This window comes from Crassostrea angulata, chromosome 5 (genome assembly GCF_025612915.1).
Source record: "Crassostrea angulata isolate pt1a10 chromosome 5, ASM2561291v2, whole genome shotgun sequence".
NCBI lineage: Eukaryota > Metazoa > Mollusca > Bivalvia > Ostreida > Ostreidae > Magallana > Magallana angulata.
This window is the reverse complement of record NC_069115.1, coordinates 38,432,224-38,447,474: the sequence shown is the minus strand read 5'-3', so window position 1 is coordinate 38,447,474 and position 15,251 is coordinate 38,432,224. Positions and strand designations below refer to the sequence as shown.

The 15,251-nt window shown below is 32.9% G+C and overlaps 1 pseudogene; it reads right to left on the bottom strand.

Annotated features, from left to right (window-relative positions):
* Nucleotides 1–229: 229 nt before the first annotated feature.
* On the bottom strand, nt 230–5,991 carry LOC128185404 (leucine-rich repeat transmembrane neuronal protein 4-like; annotated as a pseudogene).
* Nucleotides 5,992–15,251: the final 9,260 nt, after the last annotated feature.

Here is a 15,251-nt window from a genome sequence, read left to right as displayed (position 1 = left end):
TCAAGATTTGTCAGATTTTTTAGATTTTTAAACAGACTTTCAGAAATCACACTGAAATTTAAACGGACGTTCACTGCACGTAATTGCCGAATATTCTTCACTCCCTGAAATATATAAGGATTGATATTTGAAAAATCATTTTCAGATAAATCAAGAATTTTTAAGGAAGGAAAGCTTAATACGCTTTTTAGCCTTAGAGGGAAATTAGTTTTTGCAAGACGCATTTCTTCTAGGTTTTCAGCAATAATTGTAACATCCTTGATCAATTCATCAGGAGGGCGGTGAATGTAATTATTGGAATAGTCCAAAAATCTAAGATTCCGTGGTAGAGTTAGGTTTATAGAGAAACCTACATAGTGTGTTGCAAGCAAATTTTGAGAATTACTTCTTGAAACCAAATTCCGAGGTGTTAGGACATTGCAACATAAATCCAAGTTTTGGAGCAAGGGGAGAGTTGAATATGATGCAAGCGTATAAGAATCAACAGACTGTAAATCATTATTGCTCAGACCTAAGTTGTTTAAACAAGACCACAACGTTGTGTGCATAATATTCGTCATAATTTTGTGAATAGAGTTGTTGTCTAAAAGTAGCACCCTGACACAGATATTGACAAGATATTGAAATGACTCATTATCTAAGTTGATTAAGTCAATTGCAAGATTTTCTTTGTTTCCTTGCATATCAAGGTGCTGAATCGTTCGATTCTGCAAACATTTTAAGGACTTTAATGCAGTATGTACATTGCATTTACCGCCAAAATCTATTCGCATTTTCTCATTTAAGTATGGAAACGAGCAAAATAGATCTTCTGGTACGTCACAATTGACATAATTACTAAATTCCATGTTTATACTGTGGATTGGACATAATCTTAGGCCCTGAAATGATGCATTTGTTAGTTCAAAATCATTAATAATTTCGAATTCCAGTTAAACTTTTTAGATTTTCAAACGGTATCTCTGGGTATCCTAAACCTTGAAAATTGTTCTGGTGGATACGAAGAATCTTGAGGTTATCTAGATTAGAAAATGCGTCTGCATCAATTTTACTTTTTTCAAGTAGCGTGAACGAGAGATCCAAACTGCATAAGTTTGACAGTTTTCGAAATGTCTTGTTCTCAATCTTTGTAATATAGTTGTGATGAAGAATGACAGAAGTCACATTGGAATAGGCTGCTATCTGTTGAAATGTTTCTTCTGTCAGGTTAGAAAACAGATTGAAAGATAAATCTAGAGTGACAGTGCCATTTTCTAACTCAGATGGTATCGCTGTTGGTAATTTGGAGATGTTAAAGCCACTGCAGTTCCACAGTAATCCTACGTTTCCACAATCGTCAACAATTTTGTGTGAAAGTAGGCAATTTTCTGTCATCAATAGCAGTGCACTATCTGTAAATGCAAATATTCGTGATATTATTGCAAAACATCATTTTATATTATGAACAGCGGATTATATGCAACACGGTGTCTAGTTATTGCAAGTTAACAACCACCCAAAAAATCATAAAATTGATGTTTACTAATGCATTTTAGTAGGATTGTCGTGGTAATTTTTATTTTTACTATATTTATTTTCTTTTGAATGAGAACTTTGCATAAAGTATAAAGAAATAGAAAAATATTAAAATGGTTACGCTAAAATATTTTTACTAAATTATGGTTTATGACTAAATTACATTTAACAGGAGGCCCATGGGCCACATCGCTCACCTGAACAACAATTCCTTGTAAATTATATTTCTATTTTTAACTTTAAACCCCTATCTTGGGCCCCAGTATATTGGTCCGGGGTTTGCTTTAAACAATTTAGAACCTACACTATTTGAGGATGTTTGCGTAGTAATCTAACAAATTGTAACATTGTTGTTCTCAAGAAGATTTTTAAACATGTTTCCTATATATTTCTATATTAATCTTTTAACCCCTCTTGGTGCTCCTGTATACAACAGGGGGTAACGATTTTAACAATTTAGAATCGACCATGGCCAAGAATGTATTCATACTTATATCCCAAACTGTTGCATTGAGATCTTGAGAAGTTTTTTAAAAACATTTTTCTATATGTGTTAAACTTTGAACCCCGCCTGAATATTCGCTATACATGTATATACAAGCTTTTGTGTAAATATTAGCATATCGGTGCAGTAGTTCTTGAGAAAAGGATTTTTAAACAATATGCCTATGTAGTTCTATGTTAAACTCTTAACCCCGCCTTGAGCCCCAGTTTTGGCCCGAGGCGCACGATTTTTACAATTTGGAATATTTCCTATACATACAAGCTTTTGTGTAAATGTTGGCATTTCTGATGCAGTGGGTCTTGAGAAGAAGATTTTAAAACATTTCACTACTGCATTTTTATGTTAAACTTTGAACCCGCCTTGGGCCCCGGTCTCGGTCCGAGGCGCACGGTTTTAACAATTTAGAATATTCACTATACCGGTATATACAAGCTTTTTTGAAAATGTTGGCATTTTTGGTGCAGTGGTTATGGGGAAGAAGATTTTAAACATTTTTCCTATGTATTTCTATGTTAAATTTTGAACCCCGCCTGGGGCCCAAGTTTTCGCTAGGGAAGTCATGATTTTCACAATTTAGAATCTTCACTATATATTCAAGCTTTTTGTAATATATCTGGTGCATTGGTTCTTTAGAACTTTTTTTTAAAGATACACACCCTATATTCACTGTTTTGCAATTATCTCACTTTTAAAAAAGGGATTAAGGCCTTTATTTAAACAATTTAGAATCCCCTTCCATAAAGATTCTTTGTACCAAGTTTGGTCAAAATTGGCCCAGTTGTTTTAAAAAAAAAGGTTAAAAATGTGAAAATTTTACAGACGGACACCGGGTGATCAGAAAAGCTCACTAGAACCTTTGGTTCGGGCTAGCTAAAAAATCTATGATAGATCCGATGGTTAATTTGTTGATCATCTGACCTCCTTTAAATATAAACTTATCAAAACTTTTAAATATTAAACTTGATAAAGAGAATTATTTTATAATCACGATTAAAATAATAGTAAGTTTTAACATTTCGTAGCTCATATGCCTTCTCATCATAAAATAAGACAGCAGTTACAATGTAATAAAATCAATTACCCGTAACGAAACGAATTTGGGGGGGGGGGGGTTTGCCGTGCTTAAAATATAAGGACACTTTTTGCAATATACTTATGTTAGTTTTAAGTAACAAAGAGCCAGAACCGTTAGAATGTTGGTGTCTGAATTGTTCCTCTTGCAGGTTTTCGTACTTTTAATCTGCTGCTCATACGTGCTGACATTGTTTTAAATATTAAGCAATCCGAAATAATCGTTATTTAGCAATCATTTTATTTCAATGAGTGTTTTGTCAGATAAATCGGCAATCTTATACAATCCGAAAGCTCTGAACGAAATTCGATTAAACCAAAAGAGTGTTCATATCAAGCAAAGGTCAAGGTCTCGGGTCGAACACAGAGGTCAAGATACATCTTTCTTAACCTTTTTGAGTCGGGTGGAAATTAGTAACCTCAACGGCAAGACGCATAAATGTGTTTATTCCATACAGTAAAATCTTTATATCGTATACATGTAAACATTTAGAACTTTGGTTCATTGTATAATTTTTGATATTGATATCTTTACCCCCATAGAAGACTTCTAAAGTACAGATCCGATCAAGTCGAACACCAGAGTAAACCCGAACTAAACCTCGTATTTACTTTTGGGTTTTACTTATGGTTAACTCTGGGTCTGCTTATTGAAAAATTGCGTGACTTGGGTTTGACTTCGGGTTTACTCGAGGTTTACTTTGAGTTTATTCGGGATTTGCTTTTGGGGTCAAATCTACTCGCTGAAGCAGACCCGTCTTTTATCTCATCATCTTACTGCCTGTAATGCTTGTCCCAAATATATTCCGAATACACATGTAGCGTCTGCTTGCAGGGGTATACTTCTGATTGGGGTTTACGCTATGTATCCACTCTTGGTTTACCCTGGGTCCAATCTAGTAAACCCAGAGTAAACCCCAAAAGTAAACTCAGGGTTAAGTTGGGGATTACTTTCTGTTAAATTGGGTCTGATCAGTATTGTTTTGGACAATAAAACAACTATCTGGAAATGTCAATTCCAATTGTATGTAGGCATACAAGTTTCTTTAAAGTTTAACATACCTCCCCAATTATTGAAGCCTTTAAAATTTTACACAATCGCAATTAGGGACACTTTCCCTCCGACTTGTTACTGTTATAATACCATAGTATTGAGGGTCCGTATGTTAAGTGTAATTGGGATAAAACTGACAAACAAGAGGGAAAGTGTAGCTGCTTGCCAAAAAAATGCTATTTTGCATTTTACATAAATGTACAGTAAAATATACACCCAATTATGGTTGTATAGTTGTTAACTTTGATAATAGTAATAATAAACAACAATTATACAGAGAAGGTCAGACTCTCTACTCCTTTTTTGTAAGCCGATGGATGTCAAGCATATTTTGTTTTTCAATTATATGAAAAGAAAATATTGCACTTTTTATTATCCTCTTTCATAACTACGCTTCAAATGCGTGGTAAAAAGCGGGCTAGATGTAATTAAAGACACAACCTTATAACTTATTGAGAATGACCTACTAAATTCTGTAATCTGTCGATTGTCAGAAACTGTTTACTTTCAGAGTGTAAGAAAATGCAAGGTCATTAAATGTTGTATGATATGAAGTTAAAACGGCATGCAAAATCATCATAAAATATGGAAGTCAACATCCGGTAAATTATCAATCGTCTATCATGTCCGTATACACATCCAATATATTTAAATCATTATTTTTAACGTATTCTTCATTTGTATCTCGAGCACAAAAAAATGCGTGCATATGTCATATTTTCAAACGTGCAAAAGTACAAATACCGGTTCAAGCGTTTATGTGCTTATATTTAACAGGTATATTGTGTAAGTCTGTTTGTCCTTAGACTGTTTTTGGTATTTGGGCCTCCCGACAATCCATAAATTATATTCTACATAAGTTTCATTTGAAAATACGATTATGTATAGGATAGTGAACTACTTACAACAAAAGAATGCAAGTATCAAACTGAATCGCTGTTTGCACTTCATAGTTTGCTTTTCATATCATCACAACACCTAAAACAAAATGAAAATAGATATCAATTAAAAAATAGGTACATTTCTTTTTGCGATGTAAAAAAAACCCTGATTATTTTCCTTTTTCATCGTGAATTGACCTGTTGACCTTGAAGGGGGGGGGGTTCTTTCCTTGCGGTTCGTAAATTAACTGATTTATCCCATAATGAGTTCACTGAAAAAGAACCGTTCAAGCCCTATCCTAAATATAGAACCTTTGAACATAGGGCAAAACGTTTCATACTTTTTGTAAAGGATTTCATGCTCATTCAAAAAAAAAAAATTAAAATTCCGTACCAGATGTTCAGAAGTAAAATATAATATAAATGCAAATTTTGCAATATAAAGTTAAAGTTTAATGGTTACCCTAACTACTTAGTTTGTATGCTAGGTGCCCAGGATTCTAAAAAATAAACGTTTGTTCAATTTACATGTATGTTAAAAGATCACCAGCAAAGAGGTGCACTAAGACTGCATGCTAGATGACCCGGAGACAAAAATTAAAAAGTATGTTCACTGAAAAAAACAAAAGAACACGAATATCGGTAAAATTGTGTTAAACTGTATTAAGCGCTAATACATGTACAAGCATTTTCAATGTTTGTTTACGTACCAAGTAGTTCCAGTTATGTAAAATCTTTTAAAAATACTGCTTACTGGTAAATTCTTTCAAATGGCAAAGTAGGTTATATGCAAGCAAAAGATTGTCATCAATTAGGAAAGGAGAGAGAAAATATGTACTTACAAATTGCACATGATATATGCCTGGCTCTGTAAATGGAAAAACCCAAATGCCGTGAATGACAGCGCCTTTGTAAAGAATCAAGCTTTACATTGTGTTTGTATTCAAGCTAAACGTGTATGAAATTACACGCTCTATATACTGTTCACTATCAAATTAAGTGGACAAAAGTTTCGATGTTGTATAGTGTAAAGTAATAGATAGATAACAAGGTAGTGTTAAAAAGTTAAGAGAAAACATTCCCTCCGAAGGCTGTAGGCCAGAAGAGGGGATGACTTCTCTAAACAACTAACAAATTGATCATTTGACAATTACGAAAAGTGTAAATTTAAGTCTTTTTTATTTTAAGCAAAAATAAATGGCAATGCAAGGTCTTTTTTATTCTAAGAAAAAAAACATCATTTTATTAACAGTGTAAGGGGGGATCCATGCGCGGATCCAGAAAGGTTTTCCGGGGAGGGGGCATATTTGGCAATTTTATAATGTAATTAAAAGAAATTTGAACCTCAAAGAAAATTTAACCCATTCATATATTCAACAGTGCCATAATGCAATAATTTTACCAAACATATCTTTTATTCAATGACCTTTTCAAAGATTCAGATGAAGATATTTTCAAACCCAAAGTACGTTTAAAAGTTCCAGTTAAGGGAAAGACACAGATAGCGTGTTGAATGATATGTTGAAATTTGAGTGATGTACCAAATGATTATTTGTTAAAGAAATGAAATAGGATATTTATGGAGTCCCAGTCGAACGAAATTCCTGCTATTGTTAAAACCAATGAAAAGGGGTATCAACGATTTGTGGAACCTACATTTATCTTAGATGTTGAAAGTAAAGGATTTCCAAGTCATGGTTTGCAAGACAAACGGAATAAAAATCTTGATTGGCTGTTATTTTATTCAACTTGTGGTAACTTAGGAAAGAGAAGATCTAAAAGTGTGTGTGATTCCAAATCTATCAAAATTTTAACAAGAGGCCTAAGGGCCACATCGCTCACCTGAGCAACAATTGCCTTAACTCTGATCAAATAAGCATTACGGTATCAAAATCAAAATATCTTGATAACTAAGTACAGTAGATCTTGCTCAAATTTTAAATTTTAAAAATCTGCTGATTTTTATCCACATATTTTTATTCGTAATATCAAGCTCCTTTTGTTCTTGTACCTGTAAGAAGATTTTTCTCTATTCCTTTATACCCCACCCCTCCCCACTTTATGGCCCCATTTTTCTCTAGGAAATCATAGTCTGATCAAATTTTAATCTGCACAACCTGTGTTTTCACACAAGTTACTACTTTCTGGACTGAATACTTTCCCAGAACATTTTTAAAGATTTTCTCTATTTATTCCTATGTTAAATTTCATCCCCCCATTGTGCCCGACCCTACCCCCCCCTCCCCAAAACACAGTGACCATGATTTAAACAAACTCGACTCTTCTGATGATGCTTACACTCAAATTTGAGCTTTTCTGGCCTACTGGTAATAGTTTTTGCGAAGAAGATTTGAAAAGATTTTTTCTACATATTCCTATGTAAAAATTCATCCCCAATTGTGGCTCACCCTACCCTCAGGGACCATGATTTAAACAAACTTGAATCTACACTATCTGAGGATTATTCCACTCCAATTTGAGCTTTCCTGGCCTAACAGTTTTTAAGATATATATTCCTTTGTAAAAATCCATCCTCCTATTGTGGCCCCACCCTGCTCATGGGAACCATGATTTGAACAAATTTGGATCTACGCTGTCTGAGGATGCTTCAACACAATTAGCAGCGTTTCTGGCATAATAGTTTTTGAGAAGAAGATTTTTAAAGATTTCTCTGTACATTCCCATGTAAAACGTGATCCCCCTCATTGTGGCTCCATCCTACCCCCGGGGACCATTATTTGAACAAACTTAAGGAATGAGTCTTCTCGTTATCAACCATACTTCTTATAATAAGAAATTCAAGAAATTTTGACACAGTCAAACAGATCATATTACCAAATGATTCTATCAGTTTAATCAAATTTGACCGTTTTGTTTTCGCATAAAGGTCAGGTCAAGTGACTACCTTTTTCCTCAACGTAAAGGATGATAAAAATAATGTAGCACTTAGAAATTCTGTTGACATTTGTTAAAGATTTGAAGATTCTATTCTTCGATGAAATGATAGAATATCAGAATGTCTATCAGCTTATACTACTAAATTGGAAAAAAATATTTATATTATAATTGATATTGCTTGGCCCGCATTTTCTCTAATTTTCTTAAATTTTGAAGACATTTTGATCATTCTTTTAATGCTTCCAAAAATAAAATATTTCTGATTAATATGTATTATGAAGACTTTATATAAGTATATTAACTGACAGAAAAGCTAATATATTGACCATTTAATAACAGATAAAAACTGATTGATTTTAGTGATTTTTTCACAAAAATTAATGTATAAGAAGGGCGCTTGTTAAAAAGCTTACAAAAATGTAATTTGATAGGCAATTTATATTTTAAAAACATATTCTAAAACCCAAGTATCATATCATTAGTTCACATTAGTAAAAATATCCAACATTAATGTTATTATTAAAATGTTTAAACAGACTCATTAATTTGCAGCAGTTTTGAATTGCAAAACATGTGATATTTTCCTACGCCGATATTATGCCAAAAATATAGTCCTTGATAGATTCTAAAATCTAAACATTGATTACTTTTTCTACGCCAAGTTGTATGATAATAAAAAAAGAAAGAAAAATATACTATTTTAATTTCCTTTCATCATGATTTAATGAACCATTAATCAAATTTACGTTTGACAGATCGAAAACCAGAAAAGACTCTTTCCTTAAATCTACAGTTCCTGAGGCTGCCTCAACACAAGTTTAAGCTTTTCTGGTCTATTAGTCTTTTAGAAGAAGATTTTTAAAGATTTTCTCTATACATTCCTATGTAAAAATCAATTTCCCCATTGTGGCCCCACCCTACCCAGGGACCATGATTTGAACAAATTTGAATCTACACTACCTAAGGATGCTTCTAGACAAGTTACAGCTTTTCTGGCCTTATAGTTTTTTAAGGAGAAGATTTTTGAAAAAAACCAACAAATTTTCATTAATTCTAAATTATCTCCCCTTTAAAGAGGGTGTGGCTCTTCATTTTGACAAATTTAATTCCCCTTTACCCAGTGATGCTTTGTGCCAAGTCGGTTGAAATCTGCCCAGTGGTTCTGGAGAAGATGAAAATGTGAAAAGTTAACAACAACGCCAACGACAACGCAAACGACGACAGACAACGGACAAATTTTGATCAGAAAAGCTCACTTGAGCTTTCAGCTCAGGTAAGCTAAAAAGGAGACATTTCTCTTGAAATTTTATTCTAGTGTAAATGTGTAGTGGATACAATATTCTATTAGTATCATGATTCTTTGTTGTGTTGGAAAAACATGTTTCAACATTTTGTTTTTTTTTTTTTCAATTATTGTTTTATTCACTGTTGGAAATTTGGATATCAATACAAAGGCCGATATTATTGACGTTTTAAAACTAATTCATCAATCCACGAGAGTGTGGCAACCTTCAAATTTGATATGGATTATATCTACATTCTCTTCGGGTATAGTTTTTGAAAAGATGAAGCTCATAAAACACGTTGTCGTAAAAAAATAAACATGTTTAAATGCAATTTATCTAGACTCAAGGACACATTTGGAAGACATTGAGGAATTTTGTTTGTACAGATTCACATTTGTTGAGTAATATTTATTTTATGTTGGCTTCGTATAAATTATCAAAAAAGTAGTATCTTTTCTCAGTTTTTAAATGATTATTTTTGAGATATTAATGGGATGTCAAATGTCAAATGATTTTTCGCATCTATTAAAATCCTTTTAACCCGCTATTTAGATGAGCTCAGTTCATTCAAAGCGGAACAATGTTTGTTAAAATGCTTTTAACAAATAATGTTTACATAATGATTGTTAGACAGCGTCCTGCTTTATACAGGGTGATTCATAAATTCTAATACTATCAAAATAATGCATTACCCTCTAACCGGAAGCGATAAACTCTTATAAATTTTAAGATATCGTTCTAATCTCCAGTGGCTAAAATTTTATATCCTTTGTAATGTACGGGAAGAGATTAACGTTAAAAAGAAGTAAAAAAACGTCATAAAATTGGTGTTTGGATTTTCGTAATGCCCCATTTTTATAAAATGGCTACAAAATCGAGCTTCAGTGCATTTTGAGACTTGTTCACCTTTAACTGTAATCCGTTAGAACTATAAAGAACGGTTTTTGCAGACATAAAAATTCTTTTAGAGTAGCAGGGTAGTAAAAAATTAAAGAGCAAAACAAAATAGAGTTCACTATACAGGTTTATACAGTGAAAGAGGAACTAAGGACAACTATGGACAACAAGAAAATTTAAGATCACTGGTTTGTCCAGGTTCTCTGAATGATCATCGGAAAAAGCTGAAAATGGTTGCAAGAAGTGTAATCAATGATATCCAAAATAACATAATTGTGAAACATAGTAGATCAAAGCATGAAAAATGTAGTACCTAAACACATCAAGGATGGTTGTGTGGTTAAAACAAAATTAAAGAAAGTTTCATTACCTTTAGGACTTAGCCCAAATGCTGACTTACTGCTGCATTACTCATAATCTTGGTGTAAACCTAGGGTGGGGATCTTTCAGTTGATGCTATTTTATGACCAAATTATCAAATAATACCTTATTATATGAATTATTACAGCTGATTAATGAAAAAAAGATAAGGAAAGGAACCCGACAGAAGTGTCAAGCAGGGTGCGATGGCAATTTGTCATAAAAACTACACTTTTGTTCCTGCAAAACGAAAAATGGCAAGTAAACCATAGAACGTAATTTTGCTATTTTGTTGTTCAATATACCGGTTATTTCCCAGATCTGGTTCCGCGTTCTTCAGTAAAAGCAAGATTTGAGCTTTCCTAATTACATGAATCAGTTTTGCAGATTACAATACAAATACATAAATAAGCTATCTTTCTATTGCATATTATATCAAATTATAAAGAAAGTAAAATTGTTTCATTATAATTGTATTTCTCTGCACACATAACATTCATGCGAAGTCAGTGTATGACCAATAGTCTCCAAAACTTACTGTCCAATTGGCACTTTATTTGTTCATCACATGCATTATATGTCTGATGAAGGTTATACCTACACATAGTTAGAATCCACAAAAGAAGCGATGCATATACATTTCATTTCATATATCTTTCAACATACGGCAAAACGTTTCATACCTTTTGTAACATATCGTATATTTGTGGACTGTGTAGTTTGTGGACTGTGTAGTTAGCAGTAGCAGAAATATCCTAATTTTTTTATTCCATCAAAATAAGACGAATGTCTGCAACCAATCTAAATTATTACTAACTGGGAAAAGATCGTACATTTTTTCATCAGTAAACAGTCTTGAAAGATAAATTGTTAATGCACAATTATTATTCTAATATTTTCGAAGCGAATTCTATACCTTTAAAAAAATAAACATGTATGCATCAATTACAAAAACGAGAAGTAACTTAATACATTATATGTAAAGTTAAGGATGTCTGGATTTAGTAAAAAATTATTCAAATACTTTAGACGATAATTTGTATTAAAAACGTGTAGCGTAGTTAAATTAAAAGTATACTTAAAATGTTAATTTTTAAGAAATACATCGGGCCGTTATTTTATAAAAAGTTAATTATCATCCATACGAGAGAGAGAGAGAGAGAGAGAGAGAGAGAGAGAGAGAGAGAATTTCAGATCAGACATAAATATATGAATAATATAAGTCTCAAGACCCTGCCCAATAATACTTAAACATATCATATAAACAATTAATCAAGTGAGAACTGCTGGTAAGCTGAAAAATTCGCTGGCAAGCTCAGCAGTTGTCCCTTACAGATCAGGCAGCCGTGACGGAAAGGGTTGACTCTTATGGTTGCAGCTTCATATTGAAAAAAAAACTAAACCACAGAGCCAAAAACAGCCAACTACCAAATTGTACTCAATCCACGTGATATAAAATAAAAGGCAAAAGAGCAATCCAAAATATGACGGGCAGGGGTGGGTGGGTCAAATTCAAAGCGGCGACTAATGGGATAATCTGCAGGGAGTCTGTGATGGCATGAGTTCAAGCCAATACTCCAAAGTGGAAGCGAGGGCCAGCTTATATGCGTAAAGATCTCCTTGGTTTGGGGTGTAATTAATTACAGTGGAGACATTTAGCTTTGATAAACCGATTTTAACTCCAAGAATTTAAATTTCAAAAATCATAACAAGAAGTCAAGTTTTAGTTTCTAAATTTTATTGCTAAATACATCGAAAACATGACTTATTCTGAATTAAACATTGTTGGTGTAAGCAGTAATTAAAATAAATATTGTTTTATTGTTAATAAAATTTCTTCCAGGCGCTATTCATTAATATTTTCACTGAATTATCTCACATTAACAATCATTCACACATCTTGTTCGGCTCTTTATTCGGCAAGTTCTTTTTTCTCACTGTCCGTTGTAAATCCGCCAATATTCCTTCAGAAGTTTATCAAAGCTGATTGTTCCATCTCATGATGGGTACACTTCAAATAATTAACAAGTTTCTCACTGAAGGTGTTGAATGGTATTCAATTCTTAATTACTTCAAAGTGGTTTTGGATTTAATCATTAGCTTTATTTCACGTACATGTTAGCTTCAAAGCTTGCAGACATTGATTATTCGTCACTTTGAGGAATCAAAATTATATATGAGGATGTCATTCTTAAGTTTTACAACTTAGATTTCATCATATTTCTTACTAATTATCATTACCAAATAAACTTTATAACGCGATCGTTTGATCACTTGTTTCATAATTACTTTGGTCATAATAAAGGTATTTCAAAATCTAAACAAGCTGCTCTATCTAAATTGCTCCGGTTTCTAAAATCATAAGTCTTAACGTATCACTGGGTGAAAAACTCAGTTTCCGCACGCCAGACACCTTATGGATACTGTGTTAAAACTAAAAAAAAATTATGGTTTATACAAGGTTTCCATTGGAAACATGAAGTTCAAATGGGTTAATGCATTGCGTAAACTTAGGCTGTCCACCATTCCAGGTCGTTTCCACAGAGGAATATGTTTATTTGCCTGAATTTATATCAGGAACATGGTTTTATAAATAATAAAAAACATATTGTTTAATCGTAATACACAGAACTTCAAAAATAGTATGACTTGCTTTGTGATGTATGGGAAAAAATAATTTTCGCTATTTTGTCGTTAGACAAATGAAAATAAAGAATTAAAAATGTTTTTATGTTTTGGGCAAACTGTGTTGAGTGGTGGCCAGTTATTCTTAATTGGGGCGAGTTGTTTTTGGTTGTACTGGGGGTGACTTGTCTTGGGGCGAGTTTTCCTAATTTGGAATATCAAACTTTTCATAAAAAAAACCCGGATTTATCACACTTAGATAACAGTGTAAAATGTGTAATATAACCCACCCACTGTAGTATGTGACCTCTTGCAACTCGTTCATGATGTAATTGTTTGCAATTGATCCAATAGATGTGTAAAAGTAGACAAAACTGTTTGCTGAAATTAGGATTGCAAGGCCTGACTACCTGTGGCCAAACAAAACATTAAACCTTAATTTTATCACTCATATTCCTGGATGATGCCACCGATGAAAACATTCGATAATTAATTCAGCCATAAAACACAAGTGAAAACTTGACAAACCATCGTCTGTTGACAACTACATGTATGATAAATTTTGATGTATTAATACTTTTTTAATTAAAACAGATTCAGTTTATGTGATAAAATAACACTAGTTTTTTGTTATTCAAATATAAGGTAAAACATTTTTTAAAGACGGACAAAGCCGAAAAATTAACATTTTTCTCCGAAATCCTCCAAAATGATCTGGTTGGAGGTATAAACAATGAACAATTGGGAAAGCGAAATTAACAACCGTTTTTGGAGGCTTGCATGATGTATAACTATTTTATATCAAAAACTAAACAAATCAATTATTTTGTCGTCACATCATCTTTTTAGATGTACCTATGGTAGAAAGGGACAGTTTCGGATAAAGTCCTCGTCAATATTTTTGTAAAATTGAGTTGCTGTACTTGAAGGCTTGTGAGTGATGCTTAAATTCATAAAATTATTTTTTATGATTATTATTAGTAAGAGGGATGTCTCTTGTTGAAACTGATTGCAATATGTAGGTCCCATATGTTGGGTACATGGGAATCAGAAGTAAAATGCGAAACCACAGCTATGACTGTTGTGTTGACTTAACACATTGAAAATGCAAGTGACAGACGGGAGGTAAAATAGCACGAAAAGAAGGTGGATTGGACATTGTAAACTATACACCGGTAAGTTTCTAACATGTGATGGTGCAACATGCACACGGTACGGAAGGTCAGCCCTTTGCAGAAAATTAGCTGGGGGAGGTCTGAAAAGCTGAAAAACCATGAAAAATTAGTAAAATATGAAAGGGTCAAAATCTCATAAAATCCAGTTTTGGCCCGGGGGAGTCATGATTTTTACAATTTAGAATTTCCACTATATATTCAAGCTTTTGTGTAAATATTGGCATTTCAGGTGCATTGGTTCTTTAGAAAAAAAAATTTAAAATACACATCCTATATTCACTGTTTTGCAATTATCTCCCTTTAAAAAAGGGTTTAGACCTTTATTTAAACAATTTAGAATCCCCTTCAATAAAGATTCTTTGTACCAAGTTTAGTCAAAATTGGCCCAGTTAACAATGTACACGGTGCTATAGTAGAAACGCTGGATTATGCTTCTGTTTCTCAAGTAATCAACTTAATGAAAATATGACAATCGCGTAGAAATGTAAGCATCAAGCCAACGAACGTGATGTTTGACATTCATTTAGTTTGTGATGTAGTTTGAATTTAGTGGTAAGAGCTAAAGTCGATATTGTTCCATATTTTCCTCCTTGTTAGTCTAATGCAAATATCATAATTAGCTTATACTGATGCTTTGTTGATAAACAAATCGGAATGGATGGTGTGACGTCATAGATTAGAGTTCGATGGCAGCTCTCATTACAGCAGGAAATTTAAATTTCATGTAAGCAAGCAATATTTCTTGAATTCTTCATTGTTCTGGGGGATTTATTGAAAATAAATACGATTTACAATCATAGTGGATGTTAATTAAATGATTTATTGTGCTACATATTTCTAGAGTCTTTCCTCTTTAATACATTTTCCCAATATTGCCATATTGGCTCCGCCTAGCTAAGGCCTGAACCTTTGAGCCAGGGGCCATGAATTTCACAACTTTGGAAGTAGACCATATAAAGACCATAATCATGCATTAAGTGTTTT